Source organism: Lissotriton helveticus, chromosome 3_1, assembly GCF_964261635.1.
Source record: "Lissotriton helveticus chromosome 3_1, aLisHel1.1, whole genome shotgun sequence".
Classification (NCBI taxonomy): domain Eukaryota; kingdom Metazoa; phylum Chordata; class Amphibia; order Caudata; family Salamandridae; genus Lissotriton; species Lissotriton helveticus.
Genome location: NC_136061.1, coordinates 1794626616 through 1794647006, shown reverse-complemented (window position 1 = coordinate 1794647006; position 20391 = coordinate 1794626616). Strand labels below are relative to the sequence as shown.

The 20391-nt window shown below is 43.5% G+C and overlaps 1 long non-coding RNA gene across 1 annotated transcript in view; it reads left to right on the top strand.

Annotated features, from left to right (window-relative positions):
• The window catches only part of LOC144825157 (uncharacterized), a 44142-nt gene extending 26522 nt beyond the window's left edge, over positions 1-17620 (top strand). The window contains exons 2-3 of the long non-coding RNA XR_013609304.1: positions 12069-12227; positions 17482-17620. This is a non-coding gene — a long non-coding RNA (uncharacterized LOC144825157). The remainder of the gene's footprint in view (positions 1-12068; positions 12228-17481) is intronic.
• Positions 17621-20391: the final 2771 nt, after the last annotated feature.

Sequence of the window (20391 nt, the reverse complement as noted above, 5' to 3'; positions counted from 1 at the left end):
CTAGACTCTGGAACACCCTGCCCATTCACATAAGAACAAGTCCCACTCTTCTTCAGTTCAGAAAAAAACTGAAGACTTGGTTGTTCAATCAGTGATTTTATTCCGTATTACCGCTCCAGGGTGAAACCTAAATGCAATTTCAGCGCCGAGACGCCTAAGGGTAATTGTATGCGCTTTATAAATAGCATCAAATAAATAAATAAATAAACTGATAAACTGAGAGATAGGGGGTACCCAATATCAACCCTCAATAAGGGTTTCAAGAGAGCAAGAAACCAGCCGAGAGAAGCCCTGCTGGATGAAAAAACCAACAACCAAGAAGCAGTACCACTCACATGTGTAACCACATTCAACAGTCTGTCTAACCTCATGAAGAAGACAATAAATAAACATTGGAGTATCATAACATCAGCCAAAGAGGATTGGGAAAAGCCTCTCTTCTCTTTCAAAAAGGGTCGTAGTCTGAAGGATGCCTTAGTCCACACCCGTCCAAAAGAAAATACACCCCCCAAAATCCCTACAGTCACTGCGGCATGGGGTTTGCCTCAAGTCATAGGGCACTACCCCTGTTCAGATTGCAGCGTGTGCCATCTAACGGAGGCTTCAAAAGCACTCTCGTTGGAACAAGGGAAAACCTGGACGCAGATTGCACACACCAACTGCAACTCAATGAATGTGGTGTATCTAATCACATGTCCCTGTGCCTTACGTTATGTTGGCATGACTACACGCAAAGTCAAACAGCGTATCTGCGAACACCGTAGTAATATCAGGTGCAAAAAAGCACCAACAAAGTTGAGTCGTCACTTTTTGGATTCTAATCATACCACCAATGACATGAAATGGACGATTATTGAGGCAATCACTGGTACCACTAATGTATCAAGCAGGCTTTTTGAAAAGGAGCAGCGCTGGGTGTACTGTCTAGGTACCAACATCATTGGGCTTAATGATGACATCCCGTGGAATACGGTTCTGGGTTAACAAGAGGATCTCAACTACCCCAGAGTCTCTATTTGTGCTCATGTATAGCTATATTTGCAAACTAAAACCCAGTACTTCCCTTCTTTCTCCGAAAGGTTACTCTCTAAATGAATGACCATCCCACCACTGAATAACCTTATTGTCACAATGTTTGCATACTCGCAACCCCCCCCCCCTTTTTATAATATGTGCATAGCTATGAACACTGCCTGGGATACCCTCACAGTAGCAGTATCGTAGCCAATGAGGTTTTCTATTTTTTTAACAGTCTAGACAGCTTACCCCACTATGTATTTATGGTATTAGGCACCTTGGCATCGAATGGTTGCAACAACTCCCACTCCTTCGTAACTCGATTATCACAAGATCTGCACATCCATGGCACCTCGTGTATTTATTTATGCTCTGGGTTAGTCTTAACGTGTTTGACACCAGGGGTATTTTCACCCATTTCTTTTAATAAAGTCTGCACCTTTGGACTCAGTGCATCCCATGATTTAAATTCATACAATTCTCAGCATGTGATGATTCGCAACATCGCCCCTATGGCTGCTTTTACTCACGCATCGTGTCTTGGATTGTTACATTGTTATGATCGATTAAAGCTTTCTACCTTCAATCCGGTTGGTTCTGATATTCAAGCCTCGTTGTGGAGACACGCTGCGCCCCTTCAACCAGGGCCGGCGAGCTCCAAGCCTCGCTCTTACTTGGGACACGCCCACCCGGAAGAGCGCGGAAGAACGAGGAAACGCTTTTTTAAGCCCATTCACCGGCCCCGCTCTCCATCGTCGGGGTCCGGTTCTGAGGCTATGCGAGGTGCAAAAGCGGGCTGAGAGCGTTGAGGGCATGAGTTACACCACTACCACGATCTGCCTACTTCGACAAGATCGAGCTAAGTAAAACCCGATCCTGTGTATTTCTAGCCACTGCTTTCTAATTTCAGGATGTGCCAGGTACGCTCCAACCCCCCTCCCGAGACCCATGGTGCAGTTAGCGCCATATTCTAAAGTGAGATATGATTTGAATTTATGAACCTTTCAGTGGGGTCACAGACCTTTGGTCCATTGATCCCTCCTATGGAGTACGTGTATCGTGTTTTTAACCCCTTTCTAGCTATTTTGTGCGTTTTAAACACCTTTTTTCCACTTCACTTCCCAGAGTTAGTGGTATCATCCCTATAGGGCTATATGGATGGTGTTAATTCTAGTGTTTATTTGGGAACACAATTTATGCCACAACTATGGAGCACCCTGGACGAAACGCAATGACCCATATTTACAACTAATTGTATGTATGTCTTCTGTGTTTGTCTGTGTTATTCGCTTTACAGGTGCAGAAACACTCCGCAACTAGGAGTATTTTTGGAATGAGCAACCTGCTCTTCCCCCTTTTTTATGCACTTTATCACCTTTTTTGATTTTTTTTACTTTCACGCCCCCAGGTCAGGGTGGACGATTAGAGAGTCCATACCGCCGGGGTTTAATCCTGTCCTGATGAATGCCTAGGTAAATCAAAACCACTGTTAAGGCTGAAACATGTTGACTGACTAATATAGATTCTGAATTAACCAATCCATTACCTTTGGCAGTAAATTCAGACACATAACCCTTTTATCCGTGTCCTAGGGATCAATCATTAAACATTTTTGTAGATACCCTTTAGACACTTTTTATCTTTAATTAAAACCTCACAACACGCCCTTTTCACACAACCAGCTCCGCAGTCTTCTGGCGTCGTAGCACACCAAAGAGGCATTCGGCCTCTTTGGTGGGGCCCAATGATGAAGCATGACACTGACTAGGTTGGTGTGTGAGGGCTTTCTTTTCCACCCAATAAGGGTGTGTGACCCCCCAGTTGCTTCGCTCCGTCTCTATGGCTTCTTGAGACTTTAACCTCTCTTTTTTTTGTTTATTTGCACAGGATAATGATGCAGGAGCGGCATCATTTTGTAGGCGTGCACAGGTGTGATGATGTGTGGACATATCTGTCACTATGCATGTGTGAAATGATGCATAAGCTATTTTTTACTGATCTGAGATGGATTGCTAAATTAGAAAAAGAAAAAGAACATGAAAAATAAGTAGAGAGAATGGGCTTTTTTTTTAAGGAGGAGTGACCAGCAACAATTTGCTGCCTGGTCCCTCCCCACACACAAAATAATATATTGAAAAACAAAAAATACAAAGGGCTTAAGGAACAACGGAGTGGTGGGTTGTGGGAAAGCAATGGGTAGTGGGCAGGGAGGAGAAAAGCAGAACATGAAGGAGAGCGTTATAGGGTGCGGAGTAAAATGCATGCGCAAGAGAGCAAAACAGCCTGTGGTGAAAGCAGGGAGTTTAGCTGGAGGAGAAGCACATGAAAGAGACCTTGAAACGTTAGGGAGATAGCAACACGGTGCACGGGAGCGTATTTAACAGGAAGAAGCACACGAGAAAGACCGCTGGAAAACACATGCATTCTTATGGAGTGCTTAAGCAAAAAGAAAAAATCCTTCCCTTAAAGTGTGCAGTGGAAGGATAGAAGCCAGCCAGTCAGAAACATAGGAAAAGAAGTTGTGATGTAAGAAAGAGACAAACACAATTGAACATTGCAAGAACAAGATGCAAGTAAATGAGAATGACATAAAGCCAATCAATGTTAAGTAATGGGCAGTTTATAAGCCCCTGCAAGGTCTTGGCAAGCCCACAAGAGGAATTTTGCAACCAGGCATATTGCACTGTCTGGTAGGCTCAACGTAATAAATACAATTTAGAAAAATAACAGAGGGAGCAAGATAGGAACTGGGGTGAGGCGCATCAGGGAGATGCCGGGGATGTGGAAACGGAAGAACCAGGGGGAGAGAGCCTGGTGAACACATACACTCCCATGGAGTGTAGAATAGAAAAAAAGCAAGCCCCTTCGAATAGGCTGTGCACGGATACACCTTATCCATTTAGAACATGGTTAGACCGAAATGCTCCTAGGTGACACAAACAGATTCCTGTCATTGGAGGCGTTTATTGCCCTGTGTGTGATTTTATAGCGAGAAGAAGATCCATTGCGAACGGCAAGGACGACAGAACTGATTTGAGGGAACTATAAAGACAGTCTGATACCCAGTATAAAATAAATACAGGAAGGGTTTCGAGAACTGTGACCTTGGATTTGTTTTAAAGAGGCATATATCGACCTTACCATTCTCTAACCATTAGATGCAAGAAACACAAGGGTTGGAGAAAATTCCACTAAAACAGTAAGGGTGACCTATTGGAAGTGAGGTTTTTCAACCCCCCGTATATACGACTGTAAGGCAGATTCTGCAGTTGTTACTGGACAGATACCTCATATTTAAAACAGATTGGTGTTGTGCTTTGGGAGATAGTTTCTTTTGTCCTGAAGAAGGTGGTGTTTAGCAGTAATACCCACCGAAACGCGTTGATGCTCACTTTTTACAGGCATCTATAGACTGTGTCGACATTTGTTATTATAATTGAATTTATTGTACAAAAATCAAATGTCATAGGAATGTATTTGGTCTGATGTATTTTGCCAGTGCAGATGATTAGAAACATTTATTCTTGCAGGTTCTCCCATTATTGTATTAATTTGTTTGTTTTTTAATTGTGTCTGTATAAATCTCTAAATAAAGTTTTTTATCTTTTTAACTTTCCTTAGGAAAGAGTTTCTATAAGTGAGATTATATGTCTAACAAAAAAAATGTTAATAAAATGTTTTTGTATTATTTCTACACTTGGCCTTTGATGGTGGTGGTGTTATGTTCTGGTGATATGGTTATATGTATGAATGTATATGTTGAAGTGAATTAAGTTGCCCAAGGGGGATTTCTTTCTGACTGAGACACAAACAGAAGAACAGGAGGACAACTGCTGCATCAAAAGGAGACAGCTGAGACAGGCAACAAACCCACCCAGGCTCTAGCAAGGGGCTGTCCCAATCCAATTCAAAAATACAAGTTATGCATTGGAAACAGCAGGCATGCCTATAGATAGCTTAAAATAAACAGTATTGTTTGGCTACCTCCAGGGCTTTAAGTGGGTCGGATCTCACCGGTGCTGAGCACCGGCAGTTTATTAAAGGAGGTCTTAAAACAGGTGTCTATCGGGCTCTGTTTTGTGCCCTGGCACAGGCGTCCCGTTTTTTATCCAGACTGCAGTGACAGCATGCACATGGATGTGCGCATGCTCACACTGCTCACTTCCCACTAATGGAGAAGGTACAACATGACGTCATGCCAGGTGAGCGTTCTAGGGGAAGGCAAATCCTTTAAAGAGAGTAATTTTCTCTCTGGATTTCCCTTCTCTTTTTGAAACTCAAGAGCAGCAACATTGTTGTGGTGTCACCAGGGCTTTAAGTGGAAGCTCTTTCAATATTAAATACAAGCCGTATTTGCTGTGTATTTATCTTATGCAACTAACAACCACTGAAAAGCCAATAGTCCTGACTTGTAGGTATGTTACTTGTTGTATCATATATCTGGATGCAATGACAGAAACAGCCAAATACAAGTCGGCGGCACACTATGCTAAGCACAGATGTATTATAGCTAACGTGTTTTTAAGCCACGCCCTTAATTACATTGGCCACGCCCCTTTGAGAGACCCCCCAGTTTTTTTCATCCCACCTAAAGCCCTGGCTACCTCAATGCCAATCCCTTCCATCCTGTAGTGTGCGAAAGTAAAAACGATGTCACCAGATGTTGAAAAAAGACGTGACCGTGATGCGCAGTGTACACGCTCCATGTGGGAGTAGCTCAACCTTTTTTTTGTTACATCCTGGGATTACAATTCCTTTTTAACTTATTATAAAACTAGTACTCCACGTCCCAGCATTCGCAAACTGTATGAGCTACTCCTTCATTGAAATGGGAAACTGAGAAGTGTTTCATGTCAAGTTATCAAATCACATGCAGGACGTGAGAAGCTGAGCAATTTTTTTAATGTGTGTTTTGGTGCCTGTAGTCCTGCTTTTATAATCGAACGAACACAAATTCAAGTACCAGAATGTGAACAAAAACGAGGCCCGTATGAGATAGTCACATTTGGGACGAGGCTACGTGCGATCTCTCAAAAAAGGATATTAAACTGTTTTGAAGGCGACGCGCTGACTGCACATTCGAGAAGTTTCCGTCATGTGTCAGAAAGACAACTCCCATCTAAATGAAACCTTTTTTCAATAAGCATCTCTGGCGGTTCCTTAATTATTCATTGGCGCAAGCGGATCTGGGTGGGGGAGGATGGGCTGAGCCCCCCTTCTCACATCTCTCAGCAGATTCCCCTGCAAGCTGATCTGGGAGTCTCAGTGTCAGGGCTCAGGTGAGGCAGGTGACAGGTGCCGGAGGGGGACGGGAGTGGGGGGTGGGATGTGCGCAGAAGCAGCAGTACCCTCGTGTGCCAGCCCAGTGGCGGGCCGCGTAACACAGGCCCCGCGGTCCGGTGGGGGCAAATTCCAGGGGGCCCCCTCAGCACAGCTCCTTAATGAGCCCGGGGATCCTCTCCAAGTACCTTGCGGTGCCCCCCCCCCCCCCCCCCCCTCGAGTTTCGTTACGCCAGTGTGCCAGCCTCCACCTCGTGCCTGCTGTGGAGGGCACATGGGCGAAGAAGGTTTCTGTGCTAGGCCTTCTGAAATCTTCCTTCGTGTCTCCCGAAACCTCGTGCCACCTTGAAAAGAGAGATCTGGTTTAGGATTGTGGAGTTTATTTTTTTTAATCCAAATCTCTTCTGTCCCAAAGTTGGAATAATATTCAAGCTGACTAAAGAAAACTCTTCAAGGGAATCCCTGAACCTTAAGGCAAGATCACTGCTGAACTGCTGGACTGTCTCACTGCAAGTCCGTGTCACTACTAATTCTAGCTCATTTCAAGCCTGTCTCAGTGGGGTAACGTAAAATGATGGCCACTCTTTTTCAGAATATGAAGAGGGACCCCTTATTTCCCCACATCTCAAACATATGCTTTGGCTTTGGGCTGAATGAGGCCTGCTGAAGTTTTAGGGGACCCCTGAAAAGTTGTCCTTTTGCACCACAGGGGATGCTGGGGCTTGCTAGTGTTATGCCCCTGGTCTCACTATGGGATTGGCTTATTGTGGATGCGCTGCTCACTATCGGTGTAATCTTTTCTTAAATGCTAGAGCCAAGTAGGGCAAATGAAACATTATTTCTGAGCCCTAAGGGCAGTGTGTATAAAGAGATTCCCTACTTTGGAAAAAATATTAGCTTTTTCACATTGTCCACCCTTCCAATTAACAAATACACATTTAGGACAATCATAATGCTCTGTGTAAACTGGCCACAGAGTTTCTACTACAGCTCTATCATGTAGTGAAGCAATTGTTGGAAATCAGCCCTTTCTGCAGGGTCACCCCATATTTTTTTGTCTCTTTTAAACCTTATTTTTATTGGCTATATACCTCTGTGCACTTTACTCTTGCTAACCAAAGGTAAAGTGTTTGTGCTCCTAATTTCAACATGATGACATTGTTATACACCTGATTGGTGCATTTATCTTAAATATACATCCCTAATGTATGGTATCAAGGTGTACCAAAAGACTGTAAGCTAAATGTCCCAGGTGGACTGCAGCATCCACTGTCATATCCACCACAGTGACCATATAAACATGACTGTAGGCCTACCACCAGTAGCCAGGATGAACCGTGGGCTTGGCTTAAGGACTTGATTAACTTTAAAGAGGGTTACCCTCTCACAAGCTGTTGTAGCTAACACCCAGGCCTGCACCCTTCTTTTATACAGTGAGACCACCCTCCATCACAGTGGGCCTCTTGTGATATCACTTTGTCAGATCCGGTTGTAGCGTCAAGACCTGCCTGACCGGTCTGCTGGGGTTTTTCATATGAAATCTGGGGCTTACTTTCAGTGGCGGCTCCTTGAGGGAGTGCTGTGGGGCGGTGGGCCGGTGGGGCTGGGGAGGCTGGGGAGGGGCAGGGTGGGGGGTAGTAAACTCTGGAATGCGGCCGAACGGAGTTGAGTAAATACATAAATAAAACAAATTATATTGTGCGCTGCATCGCCGATTTGGCGTTGCAGCGCGTGCATTGTAATTAGTTTTCTTTATTTATTGACTCAACTCCATTGTGCCGTATTCCGGAGTTTACTATCAGGCAGCAACTACTGAGGCAGCAAGAGAGAACATGGCGTACCAACTACTGTCCCGAAGCAAGGATAGCATACTGTCTAGCTCGTAAAGCCTACCAAAAGACATTGCACACTCACAAAACTGCTTATTTCTCTTCTAAAATACTTAATGCGACTAACAAGTCGAAAGAAATTTTCAGGATTGTGAATGAGTTGTGCAATGATGAGAGAACTTCCCCCCCGGTTGTCCCCTCACAACTGCTCTGCAACTCATTGAACGACTATTTTAATGATAAAATAGTGTTGATCAAGGATACTCTATCCAAGCTGCCAGTTTGTGTCCCGATAGACGACACCTTTTTTAACCCTCTTACTTTGCATTCTTTTCCTTTAATCACTGATCAAACCTTTCAAGATTTGCTCACGAGAGTTAAATCAGGATCTCCTCAGGATGCCTGCCCTCCCCAAGTAATGAGAGAAATAGGTCGGGCACTCCCAAGTAGCCTGATTCCATTGCTTAATAACTCCCTTAAGTCAGGGAATGTTCCTAATAGCTTTAAACAGGCCTTACTGATCCCTTTAAAAAAGAAACCTGGTATTGATTCCTCAGACCTCTCTAACTACAGGCCAATATCGTTACTGCCCTATTTTTCTAAAATATTGGAGGCGCACGTAACCAACTGCCTATCAAGTTTTGTGGAAGCCTCTGGCTATTTACAACCTAACCAGGCAGGGTTCCGGCCTGGTCACTCGACTGAGGCAGTGATACTGGCTGTTCAGAACACCTTAAGGTCTAACGCAGACAGGGACCTGCACCAGGCACTGGTGTTATTGGATCTGTCTGCTGCGTTCGACACGGTTGACTACAACATCTTGGTCAACCGTGTCGAACAGGCCGGCCTTCGGGACTTGGCCTTGGCCTGGCTCAAGTCCTTTATTTCAGGACGTACCCAATCGGTTCGACTGGGTTCTTTTACAGCCCCAAAAAAAATTTCTTTTTGTGGGGTTCCTCAAGGATCCTCCTTGTCTCCCTTATTATTTAATTTGTATATGCGGCCTTTGCTGTTCTCTTTACGAGAGTTTAAGGTTGATGTATATAATTATGCAGACGACCTGCAGTTGGTTTTTGTACTAAACTCTCACAATGCTGCTGAGGAATTCCGAGCAACTATGTCTCTTATCCAGAGGTGGATGTCCCTAAACCACCTCAAGTTAAACCCGGGAAAAACAGAGCTTATCTTACCTGGGAAGAGTGAGATCAGTTGGAGTCCCAGCTTTTGGCCGTCGGATATGGGCTCTCCCCCAAAAAAATCCCGCACGGTAAAAAGTTTGGGAGTGACTCTTAGCGAGGATCTCACCTTGGCAAGTCAAATCGGAACTGTGGTTTCCTCGGGGTTCTTTCAGCTGAGGAAGATTAAAAAAATCGCACATCTCCTCACAGGTTTGGCCTTAATTCAAACAGTTAGTGCCCTAGTCCTGTCTCATATTGATTTCTCAAATGGCCTCTACCTGGGGGCGCCTATCGGCCAACTCAAAAGACTGCAATACTTGCAAAATCAAGCTGCAAGACTTATTTGCAAAGTCCCTAAGTGGGAATCAATTAGACACGGACTAGAGATTTTGCACTGGCTGCCTGTGGAACAGAGAGCCACATTTAAGGTGGGCTGTATTGTGTTTAAGGCTCTGGAAGGTAAGGGTCCTATGTTCCTTAGATTGTTACTGCGCAAATACAAACCCTTGCGCAGTTTGAGATCCATCCACAAAGACCTTCTTGAGGTCCCTCGTTTCAAAAAGAAACGTCAGGGAGGTAGCAGTTTTCAATTTTTAGCCGCCTCATTGTGGAACTCCCTCCCTCTGACTCTGCGACATAGTAAGGATCTTCTTGCTTTCAGGAAGGCATTTAAAACTTTTCTTTTCTCTCAGGCTTATGGTAAACAGTGATTGTATTTCTTTTATGTACTGTTATGTTGACTCTCTCACCAGCGCCAAGAAGCCCCCGGGCGTATGTGCGCTTAATAAATAATAAATAACATAACATAACATAACATACTACCCCCACCCTGCTCCTCTCCCCGCCCCACGACCCTGCAGCACTCCCTCGAGCAGCCGCCACTGCATAGTTTCAAGGAGGGAAACAAAATGCCAAAACAATTCTTATGTATCGACTGTCTGGTTGCTTATTGAATTAGCTTTCTAACAGACTGCTGTCTCTGAGTTTGTTGAAGGTGCAGGATCTCCCTAAAACTCGATTTTAGTGAGAGACCACGGTAGAACACTTGGATTACTATAGTACACTTCCTACACACACACACCTAGTCATCGGAACCTGTGGGGCTCCTTTACAGGCCTTGTGTGCTGTCGGAACATCAGTTTTTGTGTATTGCCTCGCACTACGATGGGGAGGCATGCTGTGGGCATTACCATGGATGTTCCCACAGAACACCAATAGCATTTGACACATTCCCAGATTTGCAATATGATGTTAACCTGGGAATGCGTCAAAAGTCTACCCCTCCGCAGGGGAGGTGCAATGAGGAAAAATAACATTATTTCGCCTAGTTTTTCCTCCATTGATTGTTTTTGTACAGGAAGGTGTCCCTTCCTACACAAAAACAGTTATCCCTACAACAGACACCCTTGCACCAGGGTGCAAGGTTGCCAGCGCTGGCGCAAGGCAGCCCTTTGAGCACCAGCATAGAGAGAAAGGACAGGATCGCGCTGTATCTTTTAGATAAGAGGCCCTCAGGAGTAAAGTGGAATTCATTCTTCAACCAACAGTGCGCCAGGACATGCGTTTGCAGAGTGGTGGAGAAAGGGGACGTGGCCTCTGACAACCTCTTAGCAATCCCGCTGTGTGGGACTTACTGGAGGTAACAGGAGGGCTTGTTGGGCCCCAAGGACCCTCTGGACCCAAGTGGAATTAATCCCCCAACCGGCAGTGCACCAGGAGGCGCGTTTGCAGAGTGGTGGTGAAGGAGGCTTTTTTCCTCTTTTATTTCTTCATTTTTTTATGGAAGGTAGGCTGCTTGGCCCGCCTTCCCCAGGCCAATTTTGGCCCTGTAGACCCCAACCACTGAGGCCTGCCCCTTTTTTTCTTTCTGTTTTTTTTTTTTGTAAATAAAGAATGGGGGCCGCGTGACACCCCCTCCTTAGCTTATTTCGGCCCAGGAGCCTGACTTTTCTTTAGTTTTTTAATAAAAGGGAAGGGGGCTGCGCGTCCCCCCTCTCTGGATGATTTTGGCCCAGGGGACGCCATCCTCGGGGGCCTGGCCACTCGTCTGGGTGCCGTGGTCCCATCCAGGGCACACACTTTCTAAAAGCTGGGGACCGAGGGGGAGCCTCAAGGGCCCTGAGGTCCCTGCAGGAGCCGGCATTGCTTTTAAACATAGGGAGCTGTTAGCATTCAGCACCCTGTGTGTAGAAGCAATTCTGCTCCACTTCTAGTAAGCAAGAGCATTTTCTGCTCTCACTTACTAGAAGCAGAGCAGCGTGGGCTATGGCCTGGCTCCTGCTAACCCCTAGCAAACTGCAGTGTCCCTGGGTTCTGCACCCTGGGAAATTGGAGTAGTCAGCCCTGGGTGGTGGCAGTCCCCAGGGCCATCTTTGAATACAGGAGGGGGAACCTTTGTTAGAAGTTTTCCCGGGGAGGTGGTGGTCCCCGGGGCTTCAGGGGCCACACAGCCCCCACATACAATGTACATAAAGCCTCAGGGAGGTAGCAGTTCCCCGGGCAGGGAGGGGGTCAAAGAGGGCTTCCAATTTATTAAAAAAACAACCTCATAATACAATAGAAAAACTCCAGGTGGGTAGGTTTTTTTAAAGATACGCGGGAGCCCGCACGTATCTTTATTTTTTATTGTGCAGCAGAATTGTGGTTCCACCTGAGAATCTGCAGCAACATTTGAAAATTATGCTTTTAAAAACTGATTTTGAGTATATGAGGGTTTTAAGTATTCATTTCAAACTCACCCATTTGCAATATGTTTGTTTTGCAGGCCAGCACTGTGATAGGTATAAAGGGCATCATCATAGGATCCTGCGTAATCCCTAGAAGACTGGTGCCAAAGACGATTTCTTGTAGAAGTGATGTGCATGAGCTGGCATCCAATGAAGTTTTCCAAAAGCAGCAGTGATTTGAATACCTACACCCAATGGTGAGCACTCATGCGTCCAAGCCTTTGTAGGGCAGAATATTGAGGACCAAAATATTGATTGCCACAATATCATGATGGAAAGTATGTAACTTCACATGTTTATGCAGTGAAGATACATATAACATTAGGGTACATATATGTGGATTTAAATATAGTAAACCTATACATAACAATATATACTTACTGTCACGATATTATGGTAGCCAACATTTTTTACACTAAAATCTCTATATTCTTCGAAGGGCTATAGTGATGCAGGCACGTGTGCACTCATGGACAGTCAGTGAATCAGCTTGGACGGTAGATGATTGACAAAAGTGTGCCCTCACAGAATATCAGCGAAGCTTCTTCGTAGGAAAGGTGTTACAGCATAAATCTTTGGGTAAACACACTTGTGGCAATTCAATTCTTACAGAATGCAGACAAATTGCATCTCTAAATACTGTAAATGTACTTAAAAGTGTTAAAAATGCACAATATTAGACTTTAGAGAAGGTAAATAAATATGCTGACAGTAGACCATGGTGGAATGAGCCACTGCTAATCTTTCCATCTATGCCCCAAACACCAGTCAGGAGTGATTTATAATCTCTATATTGGATATAGTGGAGACAGGGAAGCCCAGAGACCCTATAATACATGGAGACTTTAATTAGAAAGATACCCCCATGATAGAGATACCCAGCGGGCAATGTCTAAGAGATTAAGAACATAATTTTGTGAATTGGTCCTGGATGATAATTTGGAGGGAGACTCTCATCCCCAGGACCTCTCCTACACATTTCCCCTCCTTGTTCAACATTCATATTCTAGGATAGATCACGGAATACAGTCCCTCTTGAGGGACACCAATTGGAAAGACGTTGGATTAATATCTATTGCAGACCACACTATGGTAGCATGGTCAGTTGAATTGGGCACTGATCCTAACAAAAGATAAACTTGGAAATGTGATAGATTTCATGTAAAGGATAGCTTAATTGTTCATATCTTAAAATCGTCCATCCAGTAATACTTTAACAATAACTAGAATAATGAGATTTTAAAGGAATTTCTATGGGGTGCTTTTAAAGCCGTGATTAGAGGACATTGTATCTCTGCTTGAACTGAAGAAAGAAGGGTGGGGACACTAATGAGAGACACATTGGAGGAAGAGTTTGAACATGCTCAACACAAATATAAAGAGATGGCAACCCTCAAAATATTGAGGGAGGTGGCTACTAAATTTAGTCACCACTGAAATGAGTGAGAAAGTTTTCCTATGCTTAAAAGCAAAAGTTTTATGAGAAATCCATAAGACCAATTCTCTGCTGGCGAAAAATTTAAAATGGAAGGTACAAATAGTAGCATCCCTAACATAAAAGATCACGCAAAGAGAATCAAAAAAAGGAAAGTATTTCAACATTGCTATCAAAATTCTGTGCTTAGAAGTCAGTGGATGATGCCAAGCGGGAGACTTTCCTACAATTACTTTGTTTGCCTAAGCTAACCTTTTCTGTGGGAGAAGCATTGGAGCTCCCTGTATTGAAGCTGGAATTCTTATTGGTTTTAAAATTTCTAACGATTAATAAAACAAAGAGTCCCAAGGGTGCTCCAGACTCTTTTTACAAGCTGGTACGAGAAGTATTACCCAGCAAACTGCCAGATGTTTTTAATTTATTCTTTCAATATAAAACGTTAACACCAGCTATGGCACAAGCAATCATTACATTGATTCATAAACCTGGAAAGCCAGTGGAATTTGGCTTCTCCTACATACCTATCACCTTTCTAAACTTAGATGTAAAAATGTTGATGATAAAAAGGATACGATCGAGTCAACTGGAAATTTAAGAAACTAATACTAGAAAAAAATCGCCTTTGGCCCAAACATAAAGCACTTTTATTTTGGCTAACTACTAGTTCTGCATGGCCAAACTGCTTACTAATGGTATGAAGTCACCCCTGGTTAGACTACATATGGGGAGAAAATAGGGTCCAGTCTTTTATTTTTGCTACAACTATCGAACCATTGGCAGCTAAACTTGTAGGCACACTAGAAATAAAGTGAATGCCTTTTGGAGATGACCAGTATTAAATACATTTATTTGCTGACGATGTTTTACTTACATTAATAAATCCCACAATGTCTTTAATAGAGGTATATAGTATAAATTCCAGCATCAAAACTGATCAAGAGAAGTCGGAATTGCTGAGTGAACGCCTTAATCGAACAACCAAGGAGAAATGTATTGTGTTTTTTGCCTCCAATGTGTAAAGCTAGGACTAAGCTCCTAAACATTTATATTACCCTATCATTGTTGAAGCTATAAAAGCAACTACCTTAGACTCTTTGGCACTATAAGAACCAATCTTCAGCATTGAAGCCCTTAATTGTTTTCTGGTTGGATAGGATCTCCACCGTTAAAATTAATATTCTGCCCTGATTATTATATTAATTTCAAATGCTTCCCATAGCAATCCCTCCAAAAGTCCTTGAGAAGCTCCAAAATGCCTTTGATGTGTTTATTTGGGCAGGCGGGAGACCTGAAATTGCTAGGAAAATGATGAAAGCACCTAAAGAATCTGTAGGCCTCACAATACCTGATCTAGATGTATACTATTTGGCAGCCCAACTCTACACTATTTTTGATTGTCCACTAGTCGAATCTGAGAAGCACTGGATACATATGGAAGAAGCGATCCTGGGCAGAGCCCCATGGCATGTTGCACGACTTGTCATGAACAAAACATTCTCCGGTAGGATACGTCTCCGTTATTTTGAGATCTACACCGAAGGCATGAGATAGAGTGGACAGACTAAATTCTGTTGCTACTTTCCCTTCCACATTCACTCTCCTCTCTCCTTCTAAGCTCTGATTTATCTCCTGGAGTAAAGGGAGACCAGTCTAGCTGCTAGGAGAAAGGGGGTTATTGGATGCTGAGGGATCTTTATCATAAAGGAGAGAGTGAGTTCTCCGAATCATGCAATAAGGAGTATCCCCTGTGTGAAACAGAGAGGATGCATTATTACACTGGACGATGCACACAGAACATAGACTTGCAGCGTATAGGGAGCTGACCGATTTTGAATCCCTGTTCACTAAATATGCGTTCTTGAACTTACAAAGTTTTTATCTCCTTTGCCTCTGCTCACAAATGGCTGTATATGGCACAGTGGCAACAACTCTTGGGCTGAGAAATTCGTGCAAGAATGTCAGAAATGTTTGAAACTATGCCTAAGATAAGTACTAACGTTCAGTACCTTGAAACAATGTACACGTTTCTTTGCCCTATTACCCACTAAAGGTCAGAGGAATGTTTAAAGAAAATGTTGGTAGGTATTGCAGTGCAAGTGGACAGGAAGACAATGTACTTCATATCTGGTGGCCATGACCTGTTACAGAAGTTCTTGAAAGGACATTCTGAGCCAAATTAGTATTTAGATTTCTGAGATATCCCAATCTCACCGATCCAGCGGGAGTGATGCTGTCTATGACTCTGCAGAAACTATTATGTATAACTAGATCTGATAGGGATATAATACGCAATATGACAGTAGCAGCTAAACAATTGGTTGCTCTTAAATGGAAAATAGAAGCCAGTCTGTCTCTGAACTAAACTATGGAATATTCTAGCAATGCCTGACTGCAGACTTAAACGGGTACGGTAATACATTTAAAAAAAGTTCTCTAGTGCCCAAATGAAGGCAATTTTGAAATTCCCTAGGTTATTATGATATCTGAGGTTCGAGGGTGTTTAGAATCTCTCTTTATTTTTTAAAGATTTGCTAGTTCTCAATTCCCACCCCCTAGGACCCGTAATGCTGTGTGAATGGTTTGTAACAGCGTATTATTGAAGTCAAATTTACTCCTGGTTGTGGGGGTGGGAGGGATGTTGTAATGAAATGTAGCAGGTAATATGATACTGGCGTTGTTATTGTGGCTCTATGGTTGAAAATCAATAAAATACATCTGGAGAAAAAAATGCACTATATGTTTGCCAACCACCCCTCACTAGAGGAGGCAACCACCCCTCACTATCCTGCCTATCTGATTGAATTAGACATAATATATTAGCTTTTAATATGCAGGGTAAGGAATTAAAAGAAACTATTTACCAGGATCAAACCACCAGGACAAGGTAATTTTCAAAAGAAACAACAGTATTTATTTTAAAAACACCACACTTAAGGGTACACTACAGAAAGGTGGCAGAGAAAATATACACCTTGGGGATCTAAGTAAAAAGGTTTTAACAAAAGTCTGAAGTCTGTCACTAGTCCGATATGAACAAGATGTGGAGGGAGAAACATGGTAAGAGGCAGTAGCAGGCCGTGGTGGGAGTGCTGCTGGGGGCTGACGTGGGGCGGGGGAGGGCCACGGTGGGGGGAAGTAAACTACGGATAACGGACAATTAGAGGTAAGTAAACATTAATAAATAAAACAAATTGTGTTGCATGCGCTGCATCACATTTGGCGATGCAGCGCTCAACGGATTTAAAAAAAATTATTTATATGTTTACTTACCTCTAATCGTTCGTTATCCATAGTTTACTACCCCCACCCTGCCCCTTCCCATATCGCCGCTTTAGTGGGAATTTTTCCTGCTAAAGCGGCGATAATTTTATTGCCCTATTACCTAGCTGTCGCTAACACCAGTTAGCGACAGCTAATAGGCGATAGCGGGCATTTAGGGGCCCACTATGCATGTCAGCGATAATTATCGCTAATGACATGCAAAGTGGGCGTGCCAAGATGTTAGCAACTGGAAACAGTCGCTAACATCGCTATCACCTATTACCAACTTTTGGAAATAATCGCGCTAAGCGCGATTATCTCCAAAAGCTAACGCCTGCCCAGAGCAGTTCTTAGCCATGTTATCCAATGGAAGGTGGATAACATGGCTAAGAACATTGTCACGATAATGCATGAATATCGCTGATTTTACAGCGATATTCATGCATTTCTGCATTTCCCACGATTTTTAACGCTTTTGAGATAAACCTTGATGATATCAAGGTATCTCAGCGGTAAAAATCGTCGGAGCGCGGCGATATTTTAATATCCGCTAAGCAAGCTTAGCGATAATTATCGCTATAGCTTGGTAATATGCCCTTGTGACTGTTGATCTCCACCCTAGCACCAGCCTAAGGTAAATTGATGAGACCTTCTACAAAGTGGATGGCTTTGAAGACAAATTGTTTAGATCCTATGCAATTCATTATCTTGAGACTGAAGTCTCTTTTTAACCGAAAATGGCCTTTACTTCACAGGCAGACTCGGAGCCATGAGTGCCATTTCACCGCAAGCGTAACCACGCTTGCCTGAACCACGCATCAGCCTTAACCACGCAGATAGCGGACTAGTGTTCAGATGGGCGGGGAGAAGAGGAGGCATTGGAACAGTAAGCTCCAGACGCAGACAGGTAAGTGGGGCTGCGGCCAGGTTTGGGGGTGTAGTTTTTAGGGGTGGGAGTCGGTTTTAGGACTGAGGGAGGGGGGATCGGGGTAGTTTTTGGAAGGGGAGCAATGTTTTAGTGTTCAGATCGGGTTAGTTTTCAGGCCTGAGGTGGATTGGGGGGAGTTTTAGGGGAGGGGTTCAGTTTTAGGGCTCAGGGTGGCGGTGTAGGGATAGCTTTTGGAAAGGGGGCAGGGTTTTAGGGCTCAGTGTGGGGGAAGGGTTCAGGGTAGTTTTAAGGGCTGGTGCTAGGTGTGATTGGGTACTTTTTAGGGGTGTGGGTCGGTTTTAGGGCTCAGGGCAGGAGGGTCAGAGTGGTTTATTTAATGGGGTCAGGGTTTTAGGCATCAAGGCAGTGGAAGGGGAAGGTGTAATTTAAGGGCAGGGTGGGGTAGGTTTTAGGCCTCAGGAGCGGGGGGGGGGGGCGAGGTCGTGGGATGAGATTTTAGAGCTTAGAGCGGGGATGGGGGTCAGGGTAGTGGTAATCTTTACTATGCATATCCCTTTACCAATCATGCCTTTACCACGAAAATGCGTGGTAAAGGCATGTGTGGTATAGGAATGCGTGATTTAGACGCTTTCATGAATAGGACGCAATTGTAGAGGCACGTGTGGTTCAGCCATGCGTGCCTCTGTCATACAACCCTTTTTAACAGAACTACATACTACACTGTGTGTGAAGTGTCACTTTCAATCGTAAATAATCACCCACTGACTGCAGTATCACTACTTTCTGTCTTTGTAGGCGCATCTCTAGACAATCACAACATTTTTAATTTCCCCTCCTTTTCTTCAGCTTCTCTTCAGCTTCTCACTGTAGCCCATTTCACCACTACAACTTCTGTTTATCGTTTCTTCTTTCCATAAGTATCTGATCTATGGAACAGTTTAACTACTGCTATTTGCTACTCACCTGCTTCATCCTTGTTTAGAAACAGGCGGAATAAAAACTCCTTATTACTCACCTTATCACCATTCTGCGGATGTGCGCTGTATAATTTTCTAGGCAGCACTTTGAAGTATTGTATATCTTGGTAGAAAAATATTGAAAAACGAACAAATGAAAAAAACTGGATGGACAAATGTGGACTTTTTTTTATAATAATACCATCACAAATGTATACATAAAACATAGTATCCAAATGATGAACTATTATATGCCAGAGTTTGGTTTAATTTAATTAATCCTGTAACATTTCAATCACTGCAGCACAACATTTAATTATGTGTAATGGTTTTACGAAGATTGCAATGGATAGTATCTGTGAAAAACTCCTTGCCCTAAATTTTACAAGACTGATATTTAAAGTTAACTTATTTAGTACTGGAATGCTTAGCTGCATTTAGAATTATTTATTTTCTAATGTAGAATTTCGACCAAACATGTAAAGTAATGTAAAGGGTGAATTTTCAATCAATCTTTTCTGCTGAAAGGCGTTTCAACCGTTTCCTTTCACTGAAATCACCAATTTCCGATAAAAGCATTTCATTACTCAATTTCAGATAAATTGGTGAATCTATATTTCAATAAGTGGGAATGGGACTCATTCCTAATATTCCAGCATCATCAGGTGACAACACTTGGGGCCTATTACAGAGAAATGCACCTTTCAGGAGCTTGTAAACGTGATATTTCTCCCATAGGTCTTACACACTCATTTTCACCTCCGTGCCGTTTGAATAATTAAAGAGAAACAGAATTGTCAACATATAAATTCAATCTGTCAAAGAGCCTTCTAAATCGCACAGTGCCTCCTTTACCACGACCCCATGGCCATTTCGTTAGACTGTGAGTAAGACTTGGCTTTGCAGACAGCTAGAGTCTTTTTCTTGGGAGTCCACCACTAGTACCGCCGAGTACTGAGTTTACTGAACACCAAGGCTGGCTAAAATCAAGATTTCCGAGTTTTGATTGCTTCTGATGTCTCCTTCTTCCACCCCATAAAATTCCTGCCTCTTTATCTCACACCTGCAGATTCTTTTCCATCCCTTTTCTCATTCTGTCACTGTATTTGTTTATATTACTCCTTCTTTCGACCTCTGCCATTCTCTCTCTTGCTCTGGGTGACAGTGTTTCCATATAAAATAATTGCATGTCGCTAAAAATGCGAGTGTCGGTGCTCATTACCTAAAACCACGGGCACAAATTAAGCACCGGCCACAATACAGATGGCAGGAGAAAGGCAGTAAGCACTCTGAGCAAGAGCCAGCCAGCCAAGGCACAGTAGGCAAGTAACAGTACAAACGTGGTGTGTGACCCGAATTTCTGATCTGACAATCTAGACACCTAGGGTTTTCCCAGCTTGGCCGAAAACCTCAGAAGCACAGTAAACTATAACACGTGGCAAGTGACACAAAGCCATGACACAAAGGACATGATTGAGTTACCCACAAGAAAGGGCATTCGGCAGTCAGTCATAAAAGAATGTCATAAGAGATCCAGGTTTGACAAAGGGGAAGAAATAGCCTTCTATGTCTCAAAGGGCTAGACAAAGTCAGCTACGACATAGTCAGTGAGATACCTTGATGAAAAAGGCCAAAGAGCATTAGCAACGATACATAGGGCCAGTTTATGATCTTGTTAGGAAAGCCCTCTGAACTCCTCGGTTCCAAGGAGCTTGGCGAAGGAATCGTGCTCCGTGAGTCAGAATGAACAATTTCGATGTGTCCATATAGTAATGGACTCGGAATGGGAACCTGTGTACCGAACGCGTACACAGGCTCCA